Here is an 11,393-nt window from a genome sequence, read left to right as displayed (position 1 = left end):
TTGAGATCTGCCAGTGTGGAGACATGTGATGAGTAGGTCTGGGGTAAGACCCGCCCTCTCCGCATAGTCCTATTTGCAACTCCTGTCCCTCCTTCCTGCTGGGCAACATGGAACCCGAGGCCTGGGTCTTCTAAGTGGAGTACAGGTCCTATTCTTGGTCCAAGGCAACCAGAACACTCCCTGGACTGGCAAGAGAAGACAGCCAGGCCTGAAGGCAGGGACCAAAGCTCCAGCAGCTCCACACCTGCAGAGAACTAGAGCTGGGTGGCCCTTTAGGCCTCTATTCATTCATCTGCCCTCACCCACCCATTCAGATGGAACTCAGGTAGAGACTTCTGAACCAAAGACTTTCACTCTTACACATTCCCACCGGGCACAAGCATCCTCACACAAGGGCACACACAGGACCCTTACACTGCATCCAACTCGCCCAAACATCTACACTTTGTTAGGGTTCCTTTGATTCAGGCCCTGATCTTTTTCAGGACTCTCATTCCCACTGGTGCATTGGTCCAAAGGAGCCAAAGCCTTCCTAGCTAAGGATCCCAGGCCAGTAGGTTAGGTCCAGTTCATAGGCACAGTCCAGTCTTGCCTCAGGGCACAGTGCTATTTCCCTAAGTGCCTGGGCCTATGCACGCTCCTACCCATGTGTCTGCTCCCAGTCTGCAGCTGGTCCTGGACTACCAGAAGGAGCCCCCAGTTTGCAAGGACCAACTAGTCGTGTCCTACATCCCTCAGGAGTGCAATCCTACTCTATCTCTGCTCCACTTCTTACCTCCCGGCTCTGGTTAAGTTCTGGTGGGCTTTCAGTATGTCTGACTGCCTATCTTGTGGCGGGGTGCCTCTTCCTTTTTTCCTCCTATCTTCTTTTTATTTTCTCCTGGATCTCCCTTGGTATCCCCAAGCTCAGATGCCTCGCCCACCCTGTTCAGTAAACTCCCCATCCCGGATTTAAGATTTCAGCTCCCAGGGCCTGGCAAAGTAAACAAGCCAAGTGCAACTGAGGAGATAAAAAGGGGCCAGGGCTGGGAAAAGCCCATAAAGATAAGGCTGACAGCCTAGAGGGTCCTTGGCCACAGCCTGGAACAGGAGTCGCAGGACGTGGCCGGCCCCATCGCGGGCTCTTTGAACCACGTGCGGGTTCTGCTGGGCTGAGCCTTGGAAACCTAGGAGCCCCTAAACAGGGGGACGCTGCACGACGACGAAAGTAGTTGCGCGCTGGAGTCAAGGCACTGTTTCCCACTGTATCTGGGCCCGAGCCAGGATAGGCGCCCGCGAACGGCGGGTCCCAAGCGCCACGGCTTGCGAGACCGGAGGAGGGGCTGCCTCGGCCCCTAGGTCCTCTGAGGGGCTTCTGTCACCCCTGAGCCCTACAGAGACGCTGTTCGACTGGAGTCCAGCACTCTTAATCCAGCTCCACACAGAGCACGTCCGCTGAGCGTGTCCACTGAGCGTGTCCACTGACGCGGGTCTAGTCGCTTGGATTGGCTATGAATTGCAATGCGTTCTTTCCCTCTGCGGGGTTCGCTTCCTCCTTTTCTCGGTCCCGGAGCCACATCCTCATCTTTAGACAGTTTGCCCTCTCCGAACTCCCGGGCAATTCCCTTTTTTCCCCCAGCCCAGCTGACCCGAAGGGGCAGTCCCCGCTGTACCCCTCGGATTCTGAGCCCCAATGTTCTTGGACGCTAGACCGCCGGCTCTCGCCATCAGCCAGGGTCGGCGGCCAGCGCTCGTCCGCCGCAGCCTCTGAGTGGGTCCTTCACGTCGACCCTCCGCAGGTTCTGCTTCCTCAGCGCTTGGGCTTGTCGCTTTCGGCAGCCTCGTTTTCCGAGGGCAGCATTTTTCTTTTCACTTTTAGATCAGTAAAGATGTTTCTCTTGCACTGAGTAAATTGATATTTTGTACTATTTTTAATATTTTAATTGGGCCCATTATCAGAATAATGCTGTGGTCAGTTTAGTAACATTAAGAATATTTATTCTACTACACGAATTATTCGTACTTTTATCTTTAATACTGTATGGTCAAATCACTGATTTGATTCGTTAATTTATCATTGTTTAATATGTTATTGATTTTCTATCTCGGCTTCAGCATTCCAGAGCCCCTGGCAGATCAGTAACACTGTTGCCAATATCTAGGAAGACTCCATATTCCAAAAGGTCACTAATAATCTATCCTTATTTTATTTTTACTCCATATCCCTCAAATGTTTCCGTTTCTATCTCTCCATTCTGTTTAGATTTTGTCACTCTGTCTCAATAGTAAGTTATCTGCTATAACTTGTAATATTATTGTTCTCGATATTCACATTAATTTTCTATATTTCTTGTTATTTTACCATAATTTGTTTTGTTAGGATTGTTCATAATGCTCCAGGTACTATTCTTCATCACATCGTTACAATATCTTGTTACTTTGTCATTATTTGTAATGTTACAGATCTTAACTCGCTAGTTATTTTTCATCACATCATTACTTCTTGTTACTTTGTCATAATTTGCAATATTGCTGTAGCTCAATACTCTGATTATTTTTCATCACATCTATACAATACTTCTTATTACTCAACCATTATTTATAATGTTGTGATTATTAATGCCTTGGTCATAAATTGTCATATTACTCCAGCAATTCTCATTACTGCATCTTATATTACTATTACCCTTAAGACTTTTGTTAGTATTTAATAAATCAATACCTTATATAATATTATAGTATATGATAGCATCCTATCAGTACTAATAGTATTTCCTTTCATAGTATTTTTCATTGTTCACCTTTTGCCTAGTTTGTTTCCTACAGTTGCCTATAGTTTAGTAATTTGTTATAGCATTACTATTTGTTATGTTTTTGCAATTGATTTTAATAAAGTAGTTCCTACATAGTTCCTGTATTTGGTGTTATTTTGTTTTTAATTCTTTTAATGTTGTGATTACAATTCTTACTTGATTTTGAAAGTGACTTATTTTATTATTGTAAAGTTCAAGTGTTTTATCAGTTATGCTACTTAGCCCTGTTTCTTTGGTTATTGCTTACATCTTGATAATTTTTGATTGTTACTTGTATACAGTGTCCCTTGGTTTAATTTTGAAGGGTCTGTTGTATGAAAGACTCTTTAAGTCCAGTATTCTGATCACTTATATTTTTGCAACGATTTTTGCCGCCAGTATCCGGGCTCTCTTCCTTGGCTTTTTTCTCTGCTATAACACCAATTTCAAGGCCACTATTCCTCCTGTCACAGCTTAACATTGTTCCTAGAGTGCTGGCTCTATCATGTCCATACTCTTGGGTCCCTAAACCCATTTAGTACCGTTACTCGGAAAAGAGGGCTTGCGCCCCAACTGCTGGGTATCGGGCCGAGGCAGCTGCTAGACCTGAAGCGCTATCGTCGCCCTCCTTGTAGCCTTGACCTTCCTTAGGTTCTTATCCTGGTTGTGTTACTTGCCCCAGCTCATCCTCCTCGACCCCGTAGCCAAATTCTGGGCTGTTGGTGTCCTCAGCCCCGCAAGCCCGGCTCACCCCCCATCCCGCTGAAAACGACACTCACCCTAACTGCACTGCCGCATGCGGAGGTGCCTGCTGCCTGAGGTCCACTGCAGGCTTGGGTCTGGGGAACGCAGGACAACCCGGGTTCCGACTCTGGGCGCCGGTTCAGGGTAGCGCTGCAGGTCGCACCCTCGGGGTCGGACACATCCCGGCTGTGGAGCGGGCCCTTGATCTCCGAGGCTGCACTTTGGGGCCTTCGCTCCCTCCTCCCTCCCTCCCTCCGAGGCCGCACGCCCCCCCCCCTCCGCCCGCGCTGACGTCGTCGCTGTCAATCAGTCGGCACCCGCCGCCCCCCGGGGAGGGGGGCTCTGGGGTCCTCCGGCTCCACCGCCCTCTCGGACCCCAATCCCGGAGCTGGCCTCCAACTCCTCCACCGCGCGGCCTGGTGCCCTCCCCGCGGCCCTCGGCCCCGCCGACCGACCGGGTAGGGGCCGGGAGCCCCGCATGGTTTAGATTAGAGAGGCGGGAAGAGAGGGCGAGCGGCCCTGTTGTGCCGCCCGGCTCCCACCCGAGGATTGTCAACTAGGACCGCTCGCCCGGCGCCGCGGGGCCAGCAGACTGGGATGCTCTACCGCTGGGCCCGGCTCTTGCCGGGGCCCACTTCCAGACAGCCACTTCCACGAACCCCCCACCCTCTCTCCGACCCGCTCCCCGTCATACACGCAGTTTATTTGGCAGCCCATTTCCCAGGGCCGTGGGAGCACACGCGCTCTGTAGCCCCTCGCGCCCTTTATCCATCATGCCCACCCCAATCCTCACACCTGCACTCTCTGGGCACTGGGTCTCTGCTCCCCAAGCCCTGCTCTTCCCAGCCTGGAGGCCGCGAGCACTGGACCTGGTCTGAAGCGCCTTGGAGTCGGCAGCGGAGGTCACCGGTGAGGGCAGGCCTTGCGTTCGGGCAAGGAGGAGGCCTGGTGGTGGCCGGGTCTGGAGCGGCGGCGCAGGAGAGGTGCTGGGCCCGTCTCTGAGATGAAGCTCAGGCCAGGCTTGAGGGTGCCAGGCTTGGCAGAGCCTCTTGGGGAAACTGTCGCCCAGCGCCAGAACTCCGCCAGCAGGTCCCCTAGATGCTGCAAAGTTGAAGATGAAGCCCAGTGACTGCTGCTTCAGTTTAGGAAGAGACACTCTGGTGGGTGTCAGCCCAGTCTCCGTGCCTCAGAAAGTGAGGCCCGCTCAGCCGCCTAGACCTCCCTATCCAGCCTGCCCCCTTCTGGGTCCACTTACCTCTATTCCTCTCTGTACCTTTCCACAGGCCCCTGAGGTTCCACAGGCAGAGAGACCCATGTGGACCTCAGCCCATGCCCCAGCCTCACAGCCTGTCACATGTCCATAATACCTGGGCAAGGACAAACCTGCCCACCCATCCTCAAAGGCCCCAGAATTCTCCACCAATAAGGATTCCTAGATTGGTTCCTCAGTTCTCAGCAAGGGTTGCATCCTCCCCTCCACTGGGGTACCCAGCCTCTTCAATCAACCACTGTTCCTTTCCAGATTCTGACCCCAGAATTAGATGGGAAGGGAACAGCTCAGGAAAATTCCTCTCCTAGATGCATCTGTCCCTTTTCTAATGCCAGGAAATGGAAAGCCAGAATCAATACTTCCTTCACCTCCCTGCACTCAAAGGAGGAAGCAAAACATCAACTCATAAAGCCAGCTGCTGCTGTCAGGAGCCTGTGTCTGCTCAACAATCAGCCCACTGCTCAAGAATCCCTATCAGCCAGGGGTACCAGATTCCTCTACCTCATCTTTCCTCCATAACTCCTCTCTTGAAGTTCCAGACCAGGGAAGGGAAGTAAGATCTAAGAGAGGTGGAGAAGCTTAATCCTTTCCCAATCCTGCCTCCTTCTGGAGTGGAGAAAGGGAAGGCCCTGGTGTTTCGAAGATGCCTAGGGAGTCATGTTTCCTGTGTCAGGGAGAACTTGACAGCTTCTGCTCTCAAGCCCCCTCCCATGCCCTCTTCAACAACTTGTAGGAAAGTTCTTTGCAAATAAATAGTGGCAACCTAACCAGCCAATTACTGTGTGAAATGGTGAACAGGGAGAGCAGTGAATCACCAGGTAACATGGGAAGACTAGAGTTAGGCCGGGCTCTAAAAGAATTTGACAGTCATCGGAGGAAGTTCATAATGAGACCATATAACATAGCTCTTCTAAACAAAAGGAAAAACTAGACTGGAGCTTTCAATGAGTGCAGGTCTTTCTGAAGACTCACAAGACACAGTCTAAATCAACACTGACTGGTTCATGATGACATGGAGAAATGAGATATGAAAGGGACAGGCAAGGTTTTTGCAGTGAAAAGGAAGCAGCAAACCAGCCAGCAAGTGAGTAAGAGAGAAAGTCAGGTGACCTACGTGCATTCCCCATTACAAGAATGGGATAGCTTATTTTGATAGTTCTAAGACATATTTTGACATCTCTGAAATTGGTGTACAACTTATAATCAATAGTGTGTTATAGCACCATAGCAGTGTTTTTTCTCCTTAGTGGTACATAAAGTAATAGAATAGCTTACAAATGACTAATGAAGTGTAGTATTTGCTGATAAATAGCTATATAGGGAAAAAAAGGGAGAAAACTTCTTTTTTGTCCTACAAAATTGCTTTGAGAAATTCATACCCACACACCACCCCAACTAGCTAAACAAATAACATTATGCTAAGCATTTATCACGCTGATTTAGGTTAGTTTAGGGGAATGTTCTCAGATCTGATGTCAGGCTGACCTTGGTTTTTGTTTTATTTGGGGTTTTGTTGTTGTTGTTGTTGTTGTTGTTGTACTGGGGATTAAATCCAGGTTTGCTTTACCACTGAGCTATATCCCCAGCCCCTTTTACTTTTTATTTTTAGATAGAGTCTTATTAAGTTGCTGAGGCTGGCCTTGAACTTGCCATCCTCCTGCCTCAGCCTCCCATGTTATAATTGTGAGATTATGGGCCTGTGACCTTATGCCCAGCTTGACTTTGGTTTTTGAAACCAGCTTTGAATCCTGCATCGCCAATTAGGAGCTGTGTGACCTTAAGCAAGTCCTTTAATACCCACATCGAATGGGGATAATCACACCAACTTATTAGCTTATTGTGAGGATTGGCTAAATGAATGCATGTAAATGCCCTAACATGTGACAGATGGTTAACAAAGGTATTAAGTGTCCTAAGTATTTTAAAAATTTATTTCTAACCCTCACTAAATAAAAAAGAAAAGAAAGAAAGAAAGAGAAAAGAATAGAGAAAAAAAAAACAGAAAAAAAAGGCTCAACATGATTTATAATCAAAATAATCTAGTAAAAATACAAATATACATGTTTGTGGTGATGCTGATATAACAAACCTACTCTGCTGCCAGGTGTATAAAAATATAGTACATAAGATTATGTACAGTATATAAGAGTTGGTAATAAACAACTATATTTATATATATTTACTATACAAAAACCCAAATAGACTGCCAAGTGGAGCATGCCTATAATCCCAGTATCTCAGTAGGCTAAGGCAGGAGAATTGCAAGTTTGAGGTCAGCCTCAGCTACTTAGTGAGACCCTGTCTCAAATTAAAAAATAACAAATGGCTAGGGATGTGGCTCACTGGTAGAATGCCCTGGGTTCAATCCCCAGTACCATAAAAGAAAACAAACAAATAAACAATTAGGTTCAAAGCAAAGAAGAAAGCCCACATGCTATCACTAAGTGCTGACAATGTTGCTAAAATTGAGAGCAAATCTAGCCTACCAGCATCAGGGCAAAAATGGCATTTCTCCATTTTGGAAATGTGGAAGCAGTAATTCTTTGGTGAAGGGTAGAAGAACAAACTTTCCTGGCCCTAAAATTTGAAAGTAGCTTTCCGTGTAAATTTTAGTTTTTATATCTGTACAGGGTTTTACCATTTACAAAATGGTTTTGCTCATTTGACAATGTATTAACTCCATTTTGTCTCTATTCTATGAATTTATTCATCAAAAAAAAAATACTTATCAAGTACTTACTATATGCCAGACACATAAATAAGAGGAAAAGCCAATTAACTAATTCTATTAGTTAGCCAACTGATTGGCTAACCAGTGCTGCTTGCAAATTCACTAACAAATGACCTGCAAGCTCATTACTTAATCACCTAAATAATAACTCCTAGAGGGAGCAGAAGCTACAGGATAAGCTAGAGAAGCCCAGTCAGTACAGTAAAGTGGCTGACCAGAACATAAGTCAGATTTGGTTGAAGATGACTGAGCACTAGAGTGAAAAGCAATTTATAATTTAAAAACAAACAAACAAAAAACCCTAAGTCGTTGGTCATGGTGGTATACTTGGTAATCCTACTCACTCAGGAGGCTGAAACAGGAGAATTGTAAGTTGAAGCCAACCTGGACAACTTAAGTGAGACCCTGTATCAAACTAAAAAATAAAAAGGGCTGGGGATGTAGCTTAACAGTAAAGTGTCCCTGAGTTCAATTCCCAGTACCACAAAAAATAATTAATTAAAAAGAAATTTTAAAACCTAGGTCTTTGGAGCATTTATATAAATACCAATGCCAAGCCCCAACCCAGACCAAATGAGTCAGAATCTCTGAGAGTAGAACCAAGGTTGAGAACCACTGTTCTATGCCAAGCATGGAAATTCTCTTCTCTCTCTTCAGCTAGGGATCATCACATGATCCAGCATTGGCCAATGATACCTAAGCAGAAGATGAGGGGAGGAAGGTTATGGGAAACGTTTGCTTTCTTGATAAAGGGGAAAACAGTCTTCCTTTCTCTCATGAGTAAAATCCTTGGAGTTCTCACTGTCTAGGGACCTTAAGGCAAGAAAGATGAAGAGCAATAAGATATCAGAGCAAAAAGATCAAAGAAGCCTGGATTACTTGTGGCATCACTGAGCAAGTAAGCCAGTTCCAGCTGCTTCTTGTAATGTGACAAAAATAAGCTCTTTTCCTTTATATCACTGTTAGTCTGGATTTCTGTTTCCTACAGCCAAATATATGCCTGAGACATGTACAGGTCCCAGCCAGTGTTCTAGGCCAGTCTCATAAATTTAGCAAGACCCTGTCTCAAAAAATAAAAAGTGGGCTGGGGCTGGGGCTCAGTAGAAGAGCACTTTCCTAGCCCTTGCAAGGCACTGGGTTCGATCCTCAGCACCACATAAAAAAAAAACATCTACTAAGTACTCCATGCAGAAAGAAACATATCTAAGAGTCTGTGTGCTCCTGGCATGTGCATGCCTTCCCACCCAAATCCAGGAAACAAAACCCTCCACTTCCTTCCCAGCTATTTAATTCTGTGTGTGCTATGGTTTAAGGCCTGGGATCCTTATGAATCCTCTAAAAGGGAAAGGATGAATGAAGCCACAGGGAATTTATCTGTCCCCTGTGGCTTTACTATAATCCAGTAGCTCCAAATCTTGGTTCCAGATCCCCCAGCCTACATCCCTCTGGGACTAGCAAGCTCAGGAGGCCAGGGTGGGAATAGGAATTTGAGCCCACTCTAGGAGGCTGGAGGCTGGAGGCTGGAGCAAAGTAGATTGGGAGGTAGGTGGCAGCAGCTGCTGCCACAGGTGCTTCCCCTCATTCCACAGATGGAGGTTGCTCACCTGACCTCTCACCATAGCCTCCTAGGCCTTCTTCCACCAAAGAGAATTAGGAAACTTCCAGTTAGAAGGAACTGAGGTCCAGGCATAGTGACACATGCCTGCAACCCCAGCGATTTAGGAGGCTGTGGCAAAAGAATTGCAAGTTCTAGGCCAGTCTCATAAATTTAGCAAGACCCTGTCTCAAAAACTAAAAAGTGGGCTGGGGCTGGGGCTCAGTGGAAGAACCCTTTCCTAGCCCTTGCAAGGCACTGGGTTCGATCCTGAGCACCACATAAAAAACAAATAAATAAATAAAGTTATTGTGTCCATCTACAACTAAAAATATATATATTTTTATATATTTTAAAGGGCTGGGGGCTGGGGCTGTAGCTCAGTGGTAGAGAGGTTGTCTTGCACATGTGAGGCACTGGGTTCAATCCTCAGCACCACATAAAAATAAATAAATAAAGATATTGTGTCCATAAAGAATTTAAATAAATAAATAGATAGATAGGGCTGGAGATACAGCTCAATGAGAAGACTCTCCTGGGTTCAATCCCCTATACCAAAAAAAGGAACTGAGGATGGGGTTTCCCTGATACTTGAACTGGATGAGGCAGGCTGGGCTGAGCTGACTATGGAACAGAGGACAGTGATTCTCCACCAGTACAGGTAGGTCCCTCCTGCAACTCTCATTGAGACCCTGAAGAGATAAGAAATGGATTCTCAAACCTGGGTTGTACATAGCCTGGGCTAGCAATCTAGACCTCCTGTTCCAGAGTTCTCCTCTGTAAATGGATCAGCCTGCTCCCGCCCCCCCAACAATTACACTATACTCTCCTGAACTGACACTTTCTTCCATTTCCTCCAGGAAGACTTCTCTGAAAAGCACATTTATTTTAGTCTCTGCCTGAAGAGAAGGTACACCTGCTAGGTGCAAGAATTTCCTAAGTCAGAGAAATTATTTGATTAACTGACTCTTTTTTCTTCTGCTTTTATTCTTCCTAAGTGTGGATAATCCAAAATTGGCTTTAATTTGGCTCCTCAGGAATATTTCTGAATGAGGAGCTGAAACAAATTAGAATTCAAGAATGAGAAAGTATGTGAGAAAAAGGCAAAGAGAGAGAGAGAGAGGGGGAGGGAGAGAAAGTATGTGGGCTATCGGAAAACTTTTGGATTCAAATTTAAAAACCTGAATTTAGAGCCAGGCATGGTGATGTGTGGCTATAGTCCCAGCCTAGGAAGCCCAAGGTGGGAGGGTAGAAAGATCACGTGAGCTCTGGAGTTGGAGGTCCGCCTGGGGAACATAGCAAGACCTGGTCTAACAAAATTAAGAAAAACAAAAAAAACCCTGAATTCAGGTCTTCAACAGGCTATTCGAAGAGACACCAGAGCACTATCAGTTTTTTTGTTCGGTTGATTTTGTTTTTGGTACCACGGATTAAACCAGGGGCATTTAACCACTAACCCACATCCCCATCCCCTTTTTGTATTTTAATTAGAGACAAGATCTCACTGAGTTGCTTAGGGCCTTGCTAAATTGCTGAGGCTGGCTTTGAACTTTTGATCCTCCTGTCTCAGCCTCGGAAGCCTCTGGAATTACAGGTGAGCATCTCCTTCCCTGGAAGCACTATCAATTTTAAGACTGTTTCCTCATCCATCAAATTAATCTAATCAAAAGAGCCACTTCGGGGCTGGGGATGTGGCTCAAGCGGTAGCGTGCTCGCCTGGCATGCGTGCGGCCCGGGTTCGATCCTCAGCACCACATACAAACAAAGATGTTGTGTCCGCCGAAAACTAAAAAATAAATATTAAAATTCTCTCTCTCTTTAAAAAAAAAAAGAGCCACTTCATAAAATAGCAGGAAGAAAGAAGTGATAGCTCATAGATAAAAGTAATTTGAGGGCTGGGTTGTGGCTCAGAGGAAGAGGGCTGGCATAGCACTGGGTTTGATCCTCAGCACCACATTTGAGGGCTCACAAATTGTTCACATTTATTGCACACCTACAATGTGCCTGGCAGGATTCTAAGAACCTTATATGCATTATTGCAGTTCAATCTCTCTATCCTATCTTAGGTACTATCATAAACCCAATTTTACAGATAGAGAAATTGAGGTCAGATAATTGCCCAGGGACATATAACCAGGAAATCAATTCAGGATTTGAAGCCAATTAGTCTGGACCTTGAGCACCCATACTTTTAAATACAATGCTCTATGATCACTTCACCTAAGTGGGTTTTACATATTAAGCAGAGATAATAGTACTTCCCTCATAGTGTTGCTGCAAGTA

This window comes from Marmota flaviventris, chromosome 17, assembly GCF_047511675.1.
Source record: "Marmota flaviventris isolate mMarFla1 chromosome 17, mMarFla1.hap1, whole genome shotgun sequence".
Classification (NCBI taxonomy): domain Eukaryota; kingdom Metazoa; phylum Chordata; class Mammalia; order Rodentia; family Sciuridae; genus Marmota; species Marmota flaviventris.
Note: the sequence above shows the minus strand (reverse complement) of the source record.